The 14,676-nt window shown below is 41.5% G+C and overlaps 1 protein-coding gene and 2 long non-coding RNA genes across 3 annotated transcripts in view; 2 read left to right on the forward strand and 1 right to left on the reverse strand.

The window, feature by feature from the left end:
- The window catches only part of RNF141 (ring finger protein 141), a 56,819-nt gene that overhangs the window by 18,361 nt on the left and 23,782 nt on the right, over positions 1-14,676 (reverse strand). The gene's annotated exons all lie outside the window — the stretch shown is intronic.
- Positions 1,191-1,683, forward strand: LOC136581886 (uncharacterized). Its single transcript, XR_010787100.1, has 3 exons — positions 1,191-1,262; positions 1,365-1,453; positions 1,603-1,683. It is a non-coding gene; the product is annotated as an uncharacterized lncRNA (long non-coding RNA).
- LOC136581897 (uncharacterized) lies at positions 10,761-11,251 on the forward strand. Its single transcript, XR_010787103.1, has 3 exons — positions 10,761-10,832; positions 10,935-11,023; positions 11,171-11,251. It is a non-coding gene; the product is annotated as an uncharacterized lncRNA (long non-coding RNA).

The following is a 14,676-nucleotide window of genomic DNA, read 5'->3' on the forward strand; positions in this document are numbered from 1 at the left end:
ATAACTACTATAATATTGCCCCCTATGTACAAGAATATAACTACTATAACACTGCCCCCTATGTACAAGAATATAACTACTATAACACTGCCCCCTATGTACAAGAATATAACTTACTATAATACTGCCCCCTATGTACAAGAATATAACTACTATAATACTGCCCCCTATGTACAAGAATATAACTACTATAATACTGCCCCCTATGTACAAGAATATAACTACTATAATACTGCCCCCTATGTACAAGAATATAACTACTATAATACTGCCCCCTATGTACAAGAATATAACTACTATAATACTGCCCCCTATGTACAAGAATATAACTACTATAATACTGCCCCCTATGTACAAGAATATAACTACTATAATACTGCCTCCTATGTACAAGAATATAACTACTATAATACTGCCCCTATGTACAAGAATACAACTACTATAATACTGCCCCCTATGTACAAGAATATAACTACTATAATACTGCCCCCTATGTACAAGAATACAACTACTATAATACTGCCCCCTATGTACAAGAATATAACTACTATAATACTGCCTCCTATGTACAAGAATATAACTACTATAATACTGCCCCTATGTACAAGAATACAACTACTATAATACTGCCCCCTATGTACAAGAATATAACTACTATAATACTGCCCCCTATGTACAAGAATATAACTACTATAATACTGCCTGCTATGTACAAGAATATAACTACTATAATACTGCCCCCTATGTACAAGAATATAACTACTATAATACTGCCCCCTATGTACAAGAATATAATGGTTACAATCTGGGAAATACTAAAAAGATTTAAAAATAGAGTATAAATGAACAAAAAACAATTCTGCCTGCTGTGTGCAAACATTTATCAATAAAGCTTTGTATGTTTGGAACACAGCTGAAGTCTGTTAGAATGTGAGATCTTTGTGAGCTCATCAGTGATGTCATAATGTAACTCACCTATAAAACAGCTTTGTGAGGTCATCAGTGATGTCATAATGTAACTCACCTATAAAACAGCTTTGTGAGGTCATCAGTGATGTCATAATGTAACTCACCTATAAAACAGCAGGTCACACAGACATTTGCTGGTTTTACCTCTTGGCGTTTACTAGAATCTTGCGATTACTAGAGTTACAGATTTTTCTACAGACATCAGAGCTGCAAATAATAAGTAAGTGGAAAACAATAACAAGTGCAGAACTGCAGGGAGATCCAAGTCCTGCTGGTGCAGAGTGAAGTGTTGGGCATGTATTCTTTTGGGTGGAGGGGAGGGCAGTTTTGGGCATGTTTTAAGATGTCATCAAGCACAATGTGATAACTTTCCTCTTCTCTCCCCATTTTCTCAGCTCTGCAGTGATTTCGATTGGCCATGTTGTTGCCAACATTATCGATCAGATTACTTCTGCTGTTCCTTGTGACATCTGGATCACAGAAGGTAAGTGACTCTCATCTTCCCCGTTGTCTTACAGTAAATACTTACACCAGGTTCCAGATTATGGAACTATATATAAGAAGACTAGTAGTAATATGCATAGAGTTGTATTCATCACTTTCTTACAATGCTGTCTCACATTCTTCTTTCAGGTTAATGGAGATGCGCCCCCTGCTGGAGAGCCCTCCATCATATTGGATATTTATATTACCATCAAAGAGTCTATCTTTGGGGTGAGTCAGAGTAGCACATTATACCCTTCCCTCTACAAGCTGTATTCCCCATCAGTCATATCGCTGACTCTAGATGGATATGATGGCCGACTCTCCCTCATTTCTCCTATGTTCTATTGCAGGTTGTTCCACCAGCTCTTCCACCCCCAAAATACATCTATTCTTTTTTCTGGGACTGCTGGAAAGACAAGTTTGGGGTGAGTAATTCTGCTGCTACACATTGACCCCTTATTAACCGGCGCATTTTAGGCCCTAATGAACCAATGTCTCCGTTCCTTTTGACCGTCACATTAGAGCCGACCGCTGTATGAGGGTCTGTTTTCTGCAGCACAAGGTGTAATTTTTAATGGTACCACTTGGATAGCTATATGACTGTTTGATCGCATTTATATTTCATTTTAAGGGGGACATCAAATATACAAAATTAGCCATTTTCACCAAGTTCAGAGATGTTTTTTACATAATAAAGGGATTTGAGGGTTTTGACTATATTTTTTTTATACTCCTCACCTTCCTGCATGTTTGTCCTATGAGGACCGGCCTCTCGCTAAGTTATAACGACCCCCCTGTACCTCATGATCACATCGTCGGGCTGCAATGTGAGACATACGGAGCTGTTCTCTGTCTGCCTTTTACATGTCCTGCTCGCGGGGTCAGAGATTTTCGACACCAAACCCTCAGAGCTGGAGTCCAGCTGTCATCAGACGGTCGAGCCGCAGCTTCCATCGGCACGGGAGATGTCTGTCGGTATTATGATACAGCGTTGTAAAAAAGGCGCATGCATTGAATTAAGGGTGATTTATGAAAACCATTAAAATAAATGTATGAGCGGTCACTAAGGGGTTAATATAACGAACAGTAATGCTGAGCGACACTCACAATCTTCTCTTACAGATTCCCGTAGAAACATCTGTCCCAGACCAGTCTCCATCACGGGTCATATTTAAATGGCTAGACGAGAACATCTTTGGAGTAAGTGCAAAGTTTGGGATTAATGATTCCTAAACATTATCATTCTCACCTTTTTTTGAATGCTCCATAGGAGTGCACACTGCCCCCCATTATCCAGACCTCCGCACACCATTAATCACATCTCCCCACTGACTTCCAGACATTTAATCTCGCACTATGTTGTTGCAGGTTACTCCACCACCCACAGAGTCGCCGTGTTCATCCTTCATCACCCGGCTGCAGCAAAAGTTACCATGGGTGAGTATGATAATGACTTACTACTGTAACCTGCCAATACTTCCCATAAGGGGGCAGTAGAAGTGGGGACATAGGAGGGGTCGTCATTTCCAACTTCACAAGCTATATCAATGATTTGGTTGCAGGTTACACCAGAAAAGACACCAGAGACACCACAAGTGAGGCTCCAGAGAAGGATGGACAGGTTTCTACAGCAGCTTCATGAGGTGAGTATGAAATGTGCTTTCTGTACTATTATTACTAGTAGAACTAGATATTCACTTGTATTGGACCCTATTAGTTTCTAGTCTGTGTGCATACATATCATTTCTACCATTGCTTTATCCCTGCCATCCCCCAGGTTAAGGTCCCCTCAATCCCTCTAATTCTGTTCCCTCTTATCTCCCCGAGTTCCTATAATCCCCCATATTCCTCTAACAACTGTCTTCTTATTGCAGGGACTAACTCCGTACACCTTTGGAGAACCAATAGAAAGCTTATGGGCCAAGATCATCGCATTTGAGATCTATTCCATCGCCCAATACATAAACGGCCTCATTATCACGTCTCTCTGTGGATTCATCTGGCGACTAATATTTACGTCTCTCTGTGGATTCATCTGGCGACTAATATTTAAAAGTAGAAGAAGAAGAAGAAGAGCCCGAAGAAGACGAATGAGGCCATAAAGAAACGCTGCTGTTTGGTGTCTGCAGCCAACACCAAGGAGATATTTATGGACCCAAGAAACACATCACTGAAGGTAAAACGTGGCGGTAATCTACCGGATCCCCTCCTGGGAACATAATGTAGAACATAAGGAGATCTTGTAATAAGAATCTAATCAGAACCATTTTTCTCCCTACAGCTCAGCGTCACGTATAATTTCCACTTCAAAAGGCTTATGACGCTCAAGACGCCTCCTCTACCGCAATGAGCGCAAGTGCTCCTACGCGTTCACTGTGGTTCGGCTGCGGTTCGGCTGCATTGCAGTGCTATGCCGAACTTAAAATACTTGGACTAAAGGTCCAAATCCCAGAAGTTTTAATGAAGGAACCTCACAACAAAGACAAATGTCTCCGTCTGTGGCTCGGCTGAGTCATGGTACGAACCTGGACTTGACATCATTGGACTACAGATCCAAACTCTGGGACTTTTTGTGAAGGACCCTCACACGGAATGCCTGTGGCTCGGCTGAGTCACAGTGCAACCTGGGTTCTTGGGCAACACGGTGGCTCAGTGCTTAGCGCTACTGCCTTGCAGTACTGGTGTCCTGCCAAAGGCAACAACATCTGCCTTGAGTTTGTATGTTCTCCCCGTGTTTGCGTTGGTTTCCTCCGGGTACTCCGGTTTGATCCCACACTTAAAAATATACTAATAGGTGGTCATGAGATCTGCCACAACCTACACTAATAGGTGGTCATGAGATCTGCCACAGCCTACACTAATAGGTGGTCATGAGATCTGCCACAGCCCTCTGGAAGACCTTGCGTGGCTTTGGCGTCCCCACATCCCTTCTAAACCTACAAAAGACACGCATCAGGGCACATCCGCCACAGACCGTATCAACAATTCAACCTCTGCTAGTTTTGAGATCTTGTCTGGTGTTCAACAAGGTTGCGTTTTGGCTCCCACACTCTTCTGCATGGTCATGGACTGGATTCTTCAGCGTATTGTCCAATGTAATGGGGTCACTCTTCCAGAGTACCACTTCACTGACCTGGACTGCGCCGACGATGTTGCACTCTTGGATGTTGCATCTAATAATCTGAGACACTCATTGGAACAGTTTGATTTTGAGGCGTCTTGTCTTGGGCTTCACATCTCCTGGCAATAAACCAAGCTGCAGAATCTAGGAGCCAGCGCAATTCCTCCGGACATAGACCTAAACGGACAGAGAGTCGACGCTGTCAGTGAGTTCGTGTACCTCGGAAGCGTTCAGCACACAGATGGGAGGGCGCCTCCGGACATCCTGCGAAGAATACAACTGGCAGCCTCGGTGATGAGGTCCCTGGATAAACTCCGGCGGAGGCAGAACATAACACTCAGGACTAAGATTCAATTTTACCAGACCTGCGTAATGCCAATATTATTGTACGGCTTGAAGACCTGGACCATGCTGTCGTAAACCACTGAGCGTCTGGAGTCCTTCCACATGCGATGCTGATGCCAGATTCTCCGTGTCCGTTGGTTTGACTTCATCAGAAACAGCGAGATACAGGCTTGCACGGGGGCTTGAGTCAATCACAAAAACAATCAAAAGAAGAGGACTCGCACTTTTTGGTCATGCTTCACGCTTGTCAGAAGTTGTCCCGGACCACGGTGCTCTAACCACAGCAATTGCTAGGAAATCGAGAGACAACCCCCTGCCGGATGGCAGAGGCCTCCTGGTCGTCCACGGCGCTCATGGGTGCAACAGATAGGCAACGGTACCTCCTCCGACATCAACACTGAATGGAACAATGCTCTCGGTCGTGGTCATTCTAGATCGGCGCTACGGACCCTCGTCGTCCAAGCGAGATAACTAACTAAGATCTGCCACGGCCTACATATACTAATAAGTGGTGATGAGACCTGCCACAGCCTACAAGCTGTGGACAAGACTTGCCGAGCATCGATACCCTTCATCACCATCACAGCAACAGAAGAGACTTCAATTACACACCGTCTCCAGATGAAAGGAGAAATCTCAGGACCGGCATGTTCATGGCCGATCGATAAAGTATAAAGTATTGTAATGGTTGTTTCAATAAAACATTAAAAATCAGCTGAGTGTCACGTCTTGTTTGAACTACATTTGTAGATATTAATAAGTGAACCCTTACAAATTCCCTGGATCTCACAATGTGGTCTGATTGTCTAGAATTGTGATTTAGATACAATGTAACAGACAGACAGCGGTACCGCTCGAGTCTGTTAGTGAACACATTGAATCATCATCCAGAGTGCAGGGAGAAGAAGTAACTGTGTGTTAATGCCAAGAGCTACTTGGTTAAAGGTGTTTCAGTAAATGGGTCGTCCATCCTTACACGGTTGATGGTCCGGGTTGGTATTGCAGGCAAAACTCCCACTAAATTCAAGGATGAATGATGGCCCAAAGATAGGCCATCAATAGTGTAAAGATGGACAACCCCTTTAAGAAGAGATTTGAAGTTCAGGTTTCACAGGTGCTATGCCCTTTCAAGGGGTTGTCCCACTTATGGAGTTCTGCTGCAAGAAGCAGACAGCACCATACATTGTGTAGTGGCCCAGGTTGGTACTGCAGGCAAAGTACTATTGCCGTACCAACCCCATAAACTGCATAATGTGCAGTAAGATATCAATATTGGCAAATGATACAAAACTATTAAAAGTAATTAACACAAGAGGACAGAATACAGTTACATATAGATCTGTGTACAGATGCAACTCCACATGCCAGCACACCACATGGATACACTGCCCGCGGGACGCACGGAGAGGAACAGGTACAGCGTAAACAAGAAAAACAAAACTCCGGCACTTCAGTGGATTCCAGAACAAAAACGTTTTATTTCATCTTTATAGATAAGAACAATTGCAGAAGATGTTTTTATTCACAAAGTTTAAATAAAACGCTGCTTTTATTCTGGAATAGAACGAAATGTCGGAGTTTTGGTTCTACAGATCTGTGAACGGTTACAAATGCATCTGGATAAGTTGGAGGTTGGCAGAAAAGTGGCAGATGATGTAAAGCCCTGATAAATGTAAGGTCCTGCACGCGGGCAGGAAATACATCCACCAGTACACACTAAATGGGAAACACTGCGGACACCGACATGGAGAAGGAGTTGGGGGTTTTATAACCATAAGCTTAACTGGAGCAACCAGTGTCAGGCAGCTGCTGCCAAGGCAATTAGGATCATCGGGGGCATCAGAAGAGAGCTATAGGCACATCATAAATATACCAGGGGGCAATACAGAGACCCATCCCATCACATATTTATACCCAGAACTGTAAAAAGAGGGAGCTCTCTACATCTACAGAAAAAAAGTTTCTACAAAACATAGAAGGAGTTCTTTACTGTAAGAGCAGCGAGACTGTGGACCTCTCTGCCGGACGCTGTGGTGAAGGCGAAACCACTATAATACTACAAGAGGGACCAGGATGTTATATCACCGATTCGCGATGCAGGGATTACACACTATGCTACCATGTTTAGAGAATATAAATTGCTAAGGGGAAGAGAAGACTCTAGAAATTACTAGTAGGCCATAGTGGGGCAAATAAACTACTAAGGAGACACACCAGGGCCTCTAATTTCCTAAGAAAAAGTATCCATATAACACAAATGTAAGATAGGGACGAATAGAACTACTATAATACTGCCCCCTATGTACAAGAATATAACTACTATAATACTGCCCCCTATGTACAAGAATATAACTACTATAATACTGCCCCCTATGTACAAGAATATAACTACTATAATACTGCCCCCTATGTACAAGAATATAACTACTATAATACTGCCCCCTATGTACAAGAATATAAATACTATAATACTGCCCCTATGTACAAGAATATGACTACTATAATACTGCCCCCTATGTACAAGAATATAACTACTATAATACTGCCCACTATGTACAAGAATATAACTACTATAATACTGCCCCCTATGTACAAGAATATAACTACTATAATACTGCTCCCTATGTACAAGAATATAACTACTATAATACTGCTCCCTATGTACAAGAATATAACTACTATAATACTGCCCACTATATACAAGAATATAACTACTGTAATACTGCCCCCTATGTACAAGAATATAACTACTATAATACTGCTCCTATGTACAAAAATATAACTACTATAATATTGCTCCTATGTACAAGAATATAACTACTATAATACTGCCCCCTATGTACAAGAATATAACTACTATAATACTGCCCCCTATGTACAAGAATATAACTACTATAATACTGCCTCCTATGTACAAGAATATAACTACTATAATACTGCCCCTATGTACAAGAATACAACTACTATAATACTGCCCCCTATGTACAAGAATACAACTACTATAATACTGCCCCCTATGTACAAGAATATAACTACTATAATACTGCCTCTAATGTACAAGAATATAACTACTATAATACTGCCCCTTATGTACAAGAATATAGCTACTATAATACTGCTCCCTATGTACAAGAATATAACTACTATAATACTGCTCCCTATGTACAAGAATATAACTACTATTATACTGCCCCCTATGTACAAGAATATAACTACTATAATACTGCCTCCTATGTACAAGAATATAACTACTATAACACTGTCCCCTATGTACAAGAATATAACTACTATAATACTGCCCACTATGTACAAGAATATAACTACTATAATACTGCCCTCTGTGTACAAGAATATAACTGCTATAATACTGCTCCCCTTTGTACAAGAATATAACTACTATAATACTGCTCCCCTATGTACAAGAATATAACTACTATAATACTGCTCCTATGTACAAGAATATAACTACTATAATACTGCCCCCCTATGTACAAGAATATAACTACTATAATACTGCCCCCCTATGTACAAGAACATAACTACTATAATACTGCCTACTATGTACAAGAATATAACTACTATAATACTGCCCGCTATGTACAAGAATATAACTGCTATAATACTGCCTCCTATGTACAAGAATATAACTACTATAATACTGCCTCCTATGTACAAGAATATAACTACTATAATACTGCCCCCTATGTACAAGAATATAGCTACGATAATACTGCCCTCTGTGTACAAGAATATAACTACTATAATACTGCTCCCTATGTACAAGAATATAACTACTATAATACTGCCCCCCTATGTACAAGAATATAACTACTATAATACTGCCCCCTATGTACAAGAATATAGCTACTATAATACTGCCCTCTGTGTACAAGAATATAACTACTATAATACTGCCCCCTATGTACAAGAATATAACTACTATAATACTGCCTCCTATGTACAAGAATATAACTACTATAATACTGCCCCCCTATGTACAAGAATATAACTACTATAATACTGCCCCCTATGTACAAGAATATAACTACTATAATACTGCCCCCTATGTACAAGAATATAACTACTATAATACTGCCTCGTATGTACAAGAATAAAACTACTATAACACAGCCCCTATGTACAAGAATATAACTACTCTAATACTGCCTCCTATGTACAAGAATATAACTACTCTAATACTGCCTCCTATGTACAAGAATATAACTACTCTAATACTGCCCCCTATGTACAAGAATATAACTACTATAATACTGCCCCCTACGTACAAGAATATAACTACTATAATACTGCCCCCTACGTACAAGAATATAACTACTATAATACTGCCCCTACGTACAAGAATATAACTACTATAATACTGCCCCCTATGTACAAGAATATAACTACTATAATACTGCCTCCTATGTACAAGAATATAACTACTATAATACTGCCTCCTATGTACAAGAATATAACTACTATAATACTGCCCCTATGTACAAGAATATAACTACTATAATACTGCCTCCTATGTACAAGAATATAACTACTATAATACTGCCTCCTATGTACAAGAATATAACTACTATAATACTGCCCCCTATGTACAAGAATATAACTACTATAATACTGCCTCCTATGTACAAGAATATAACTACTATAATACTGCCCCTATGTACAAGAATATAACTACTATAATACTGCCCCCTATGTACAAGAATATAACTACTATAATATTGCCCCCTATGTACAAGAATATAACTACTATAACACTGCCCCCTATGTACAAGAATATAACTACTATAACACTGCCCCCTATGTACAAGAATATAACTTACTATAATACTGCCCCCTATGTACAAGAATATAACTACTATAATACTGCCCCCTATGTACAAGAATATAACTACTATAATACTGCCCCCTATGTACAAGAATATAACTACTATAATACTGCCCCCTATGTACAAGAATATAACTACTATAATACTGCCCCCTATGTACAAGAATATAACTACTATAATACTGCCTCCTATGTACAAGAATATAACTACTATAATACTGCCCCTATGTACAAGAATACAACTACTATAATACTGCCCCCTATGTACAAGAATATAACTACTATAATACTGCCCCCTATGTACAAGAATACAACTACTATAATACTGCCCCCTATGTACAAGAATATAACTACTATAATACTGCCTCCTATGTACAAGAATATAACTACTATAATACTGCCCCTATGTACAAGAATACAACTACTATAATACTGCCCCCTATGTACAAGAATATAACTACTATAATACTGCCCCCTATGTACAAGAATATAACTACTATAATACTGCCCCCTATGTACAAGAATATAACTACTATAATACTGCCCCCTATGTACAAGAATATAACTACTATAATACTGCCCCCTATGTACAAGAATATAATGGTTACAATCTGGGAAATACTAAAAAGATTTAAAAATAGAGTATAAATGAACAAAAAACAATTCTGCCTGCTGTGTGCAAACATTTATCAATAAAGCTTTGTATGTTTGGAACACAGCTGAAGTCTGTTAGAATGTGAGATCTTTGTGAGCTCATCAGTGATGTCATAATGTAACTCACCTATAAAACAGCTTTGTGAGGTCATCAGTGATGTCATAATGTAACTCACCTATAAAACAGCTTTGTGAGGTCATCAGTGATGTCATAATGTAACTCACCTATAAAACAGCAGGTCACACAGACATTTGCTGGTTTTACCTCTTGGCGTTTACTAGAATCTTGCGATTACTAGAGTTACAGATTTTTCTACAGACATCAGAGCTGCAAATAATAAGTAAGTGGAAAACAATAACAAGTGCAGAACTGCAGGGAGATCCAAGTCCTGCTGGTGCAGAGTGAAGTGTTGGGCATGTATTCTTTTGGGTGGAGGGGAGGGCAGTTTTGGGCATGTTTTAAGATGTCATCAAGCACAATGTGATAACTTTCCTCTTCTCTCCCCATTTTCTCAGCTCTGCAGTGATTTCGATTGGCCATGTTGTTGCCAACATTATCGATCAGATTACTTCTGCTGTTCCTTGTGACATCTGGATCACAGAAGGTAAGTGACTCTCATCTTCCCCGTTGTCTTACAGTAAATACTTACACCAGGTCCCAGATTATGACTATATATAAGAAGACTAGTAGTAATATGCATAGAGTTGTAGTCATCACTTTCTTACAATGCTGTCTCACATTCTTCTTTCAGGTTAATGGAGATGCGCCCCCTGCTGGAGAGCCCTCCATCATATTGGATATTTATATTACCATCAAAGAGTCTATCTTTGGGGTGAGTCAGAGTAGCACATTATACCCTTCCCTCTACAAGCTGTATTCCCCATCAGTCATATCGCTGACTCTAGATGGATATGATGGCCGACTCTCCCTCATTTCTCCTATGTTCTATTGCAGGTTGTTCCACCGGCTCTTCCACCCCCAAAATACATCTATTCTTTTTTCTGGGACTGCTGGAAAGACAAGTTTGGGGTGAGTAATTCTGCTGCTACACATTGACCCCTTATTAACCGGCGCATTTTAGGCCCTAATGAACCAATGTCTCCGTTCCTTTTGACCGTCACATTAGAGCCGACCGCTGTATGAGGGTCTGTTTTCTGCAGCACAAGGTGTAATTTTTAATGGTACCACTTGGATAGCTATATGACTGTTTGATCGCATTTATATTTCATTTTAAGGGGGACATCAAATATACAAAATTAGCCATTTTCACCAAGTTCAGAGATGTTTTTTACATAATAAAGGGATTTGAGGGTTTTGACTATATTTTTTTTATACTCCTCACCTTCCTGCATGTTTGTCCTATGAGGACCGGCCTCTCGCTAAGTTATAACGACCCCCCTGTACCCCATGATCACATCGTCGGGCTGCAATGTGAGACATACGGAGCTGTTCTCTGTCTGCCTTTTACATGTCCTGCTCGCGGGGTCAGAGATTTTCGACACCAAACCCTCAGAGCTGGAGTCCAGCTGTCATCAGACGGTCGAGCCGCAGCTTCCATCGGCACGGGAGATGTCTGTCGGTATTATGATACAGCGTTGTAAAAAAGGCGCATGCATTGAATTAAGGGTGATTTATGAAAACCATTAAAATAAATGTATGAGCGGTCACTAAGGGGTTAATATAACGAACAGTAATGCTGAGCGACACTCACAATCTTCTCTTACAGATTCCCGTAGAAACATCTGTCCCAGACCAGTCTCCATCACGGGTCATATTTAAATGGCTAGACGAGAACATCTTTGGAGTAAGTGCAAAGTTTGGGATTAATGATTCCTAAACATTATCATTCTCACCTTTTTTTGAATGCTCCATAGGAGTGCACACTGCCCCCCATTATCCAGACCTCCGCACACCATTAATCACATCTCCCCACTGACTTCCAGACATTTAATCTCGCACTATGTTGTTGCAGGTTACTCCACCACCCACAGAGTCGCCGTGTTCATCCTTCATCACCCGGCTGCAGCAAAAGTTACCATGGGTGAGTATGATAATGACTTACTACTGTAACCTGCCAATACTTCCCATAAGGGGGCAGTAGAAGTGGGGACATAGGAGGGGTCGTCATTTCCAACTTCACAAGCTATATCAATGATTTGGTTGCAGGTTACACCAGAAAAGACACCAGAGACACCACAAGTGAGGCTCCAGAGAAGGATGGACAGGTTTCTACAGCAGCTTCATGAGGTGAGTATGAAATGTGCTTTCTGTACTATTATTACTAGTAGAACTAGATATTCACTTGTATTGGACCCTATTAGTTTCTAGTCTGTGTGCATACATATCATTTCTACCATTGCTTTATCCCTGCCATCCCCCAGGTTAAGGTCCCCTCAATCCCTCTAATTCTGTTCCCTCTTATCTCCCCGAGTTCCTATAATCCCCCATATTCCTCTAACAACTGTCTTCTTATTGCAGGGACTAACTCCGTACACCTTTGGAGAACCAATAGAAAGCTTATGGGCCAAGATCATCGCATTTGAGATCTATTCCATCGCCCAATACATAAACGGCCTCATTATCACGTCTCTCTGTGGATTCATCTGGCGACTAATATTTACGTCTCTCTGTGGATTCATCTGGCGACTAATATTTAAAAGTAGAAGAAGAAGAAGAAGAGCCCGAAGAAGACGAATGAGGCCATAAAGAAACGCTGCTGTTTGGTGTCTGCAGCCAACACCAAGGAGATATTTATGGACCCAAGAAACACATCACTGAAGGTAAAACGTGGCGGTAATCTACCGGATCCCCTCCTGGGAACATAATGTAGAACATAAGGAGATCTTGTAATAAGAATCTAATCAGAACCATTTTTCTCCCTACAGCTCAGCGTCACGTATAATTTCCACTTCAAAAGGCTTATGACGCTCAAGACGCCTCCTCTACCGCAATGAGCGCAAGTGCTCCTACGCGTTCACTGTGGTTCGGCTGCGGTTCGGCTGCATTGCAGTGCTATGCCGAACTTAAAATACTTGGACTAAAGGTCCAAATCCCAGAAGTTTTAATGAAGGAACCTCACAACAAAGACAAATGTCTCCGTCTGTGGCTCGGCTGAGTCATGGTACGAACCTGGACTTGACATCATTGGACTACAGATCCAAACTCTGGGACTTTTTGTGAAGGACCCTCACACGGAATGCCTGTGGCTCGGCTGAGTCACAGTGCAACCTGGGTTCTTGGGCAACACGGTGGCTCAGTGCTTAGCGCTACTGCCTTGCAGTACTGGTGTCCTGCCAAAGGCAACAACATCTGCCTTGAGTTTGTATGTTCTCCCCGTGTTTGCGTTGGTTTCCTCCGGGTACTCCGGTTTGATCCCACACTTAAAAATATACTAATAGGTGGTCATGAGATCTGCCACAACCTACACTAATAGGTGGTCATGAGATCTGCCACAGCCTACACTAATAGGTGGTCATGAGATCTGCCACAGCCCTCTGGAAGACCTTGCGTGGCTTTGGCGTCCCCACATCCCTTCTAAACCTACAAAAGACACGCATCAGGGCACATCCGCCACAGACCGTATCAACAATTCAACCTCTGCTAGTTTTGAGATCTTGTCTGGTGTTCAACAAGGTTGCGTTTTGGCTCCCACACTCTTCTGCATGGCCATGGACTGGATTCTTCAGCGTATTGTCCAATGTAATGGGGTCACTCTTCCAGAGTACCACTTCACTGACCTGGACTGCGCCGACGATGTTGCACTCTTGGATGTTGCATCTAATAATCTGAGACACTCATTGGAACAGTTTGATTTTGAGGCGTCTTGTCTTGGGCTTCACATCTCCTGGCAATAAACCAAGCTGCAGAATCTAGGAGCCAGCGCAATTCCTCCGGACATAGACCTAAACGGACAGAGAGTCGACGCTGTCAGTGAGTTCGTGTACCTCGGAAGCGTTCAGCACACAGATGGGAGGGCGCCTCCGGACATCCTGCGAAGAATACAACTGGCAGCCTCGGTGATGAGGTCCCTGGATAAACTCCGGCGGAGGCAGAACATAACACTCAGGACTAAGATTCAATTTTACCAGACCTGCGTAATGCCAATATTATTGTACGGCTTGAAGACCTGGACCATGCTGTCGTAAACCACTGAGCGTCTGGAGTCCTTCCACATGCGATGCTGATGCCAGATTCTCCGTGTCCGTTGGTTTGACTTCATCAGAAACAGCGAGATACAGGCTTGCACGGGGGCTTGAG

Source organism: Eleutherodactylus coqui, chromosome 11, assembly GCF_035609145.1.
Source record: "Eleutherodactylus coqui strain aEleCoq1 chromosome 11, aEleCoq1.hap1, whole genome shotgun sequence".
NCBI classification, from domain to species: domain Eukaryota; kingdom Metazoa; phylum Chordata; class Amphibia; order Anura; family Eleutherodactylidae; genus Eleutherodactylus; species Eleutherodactylus coqui.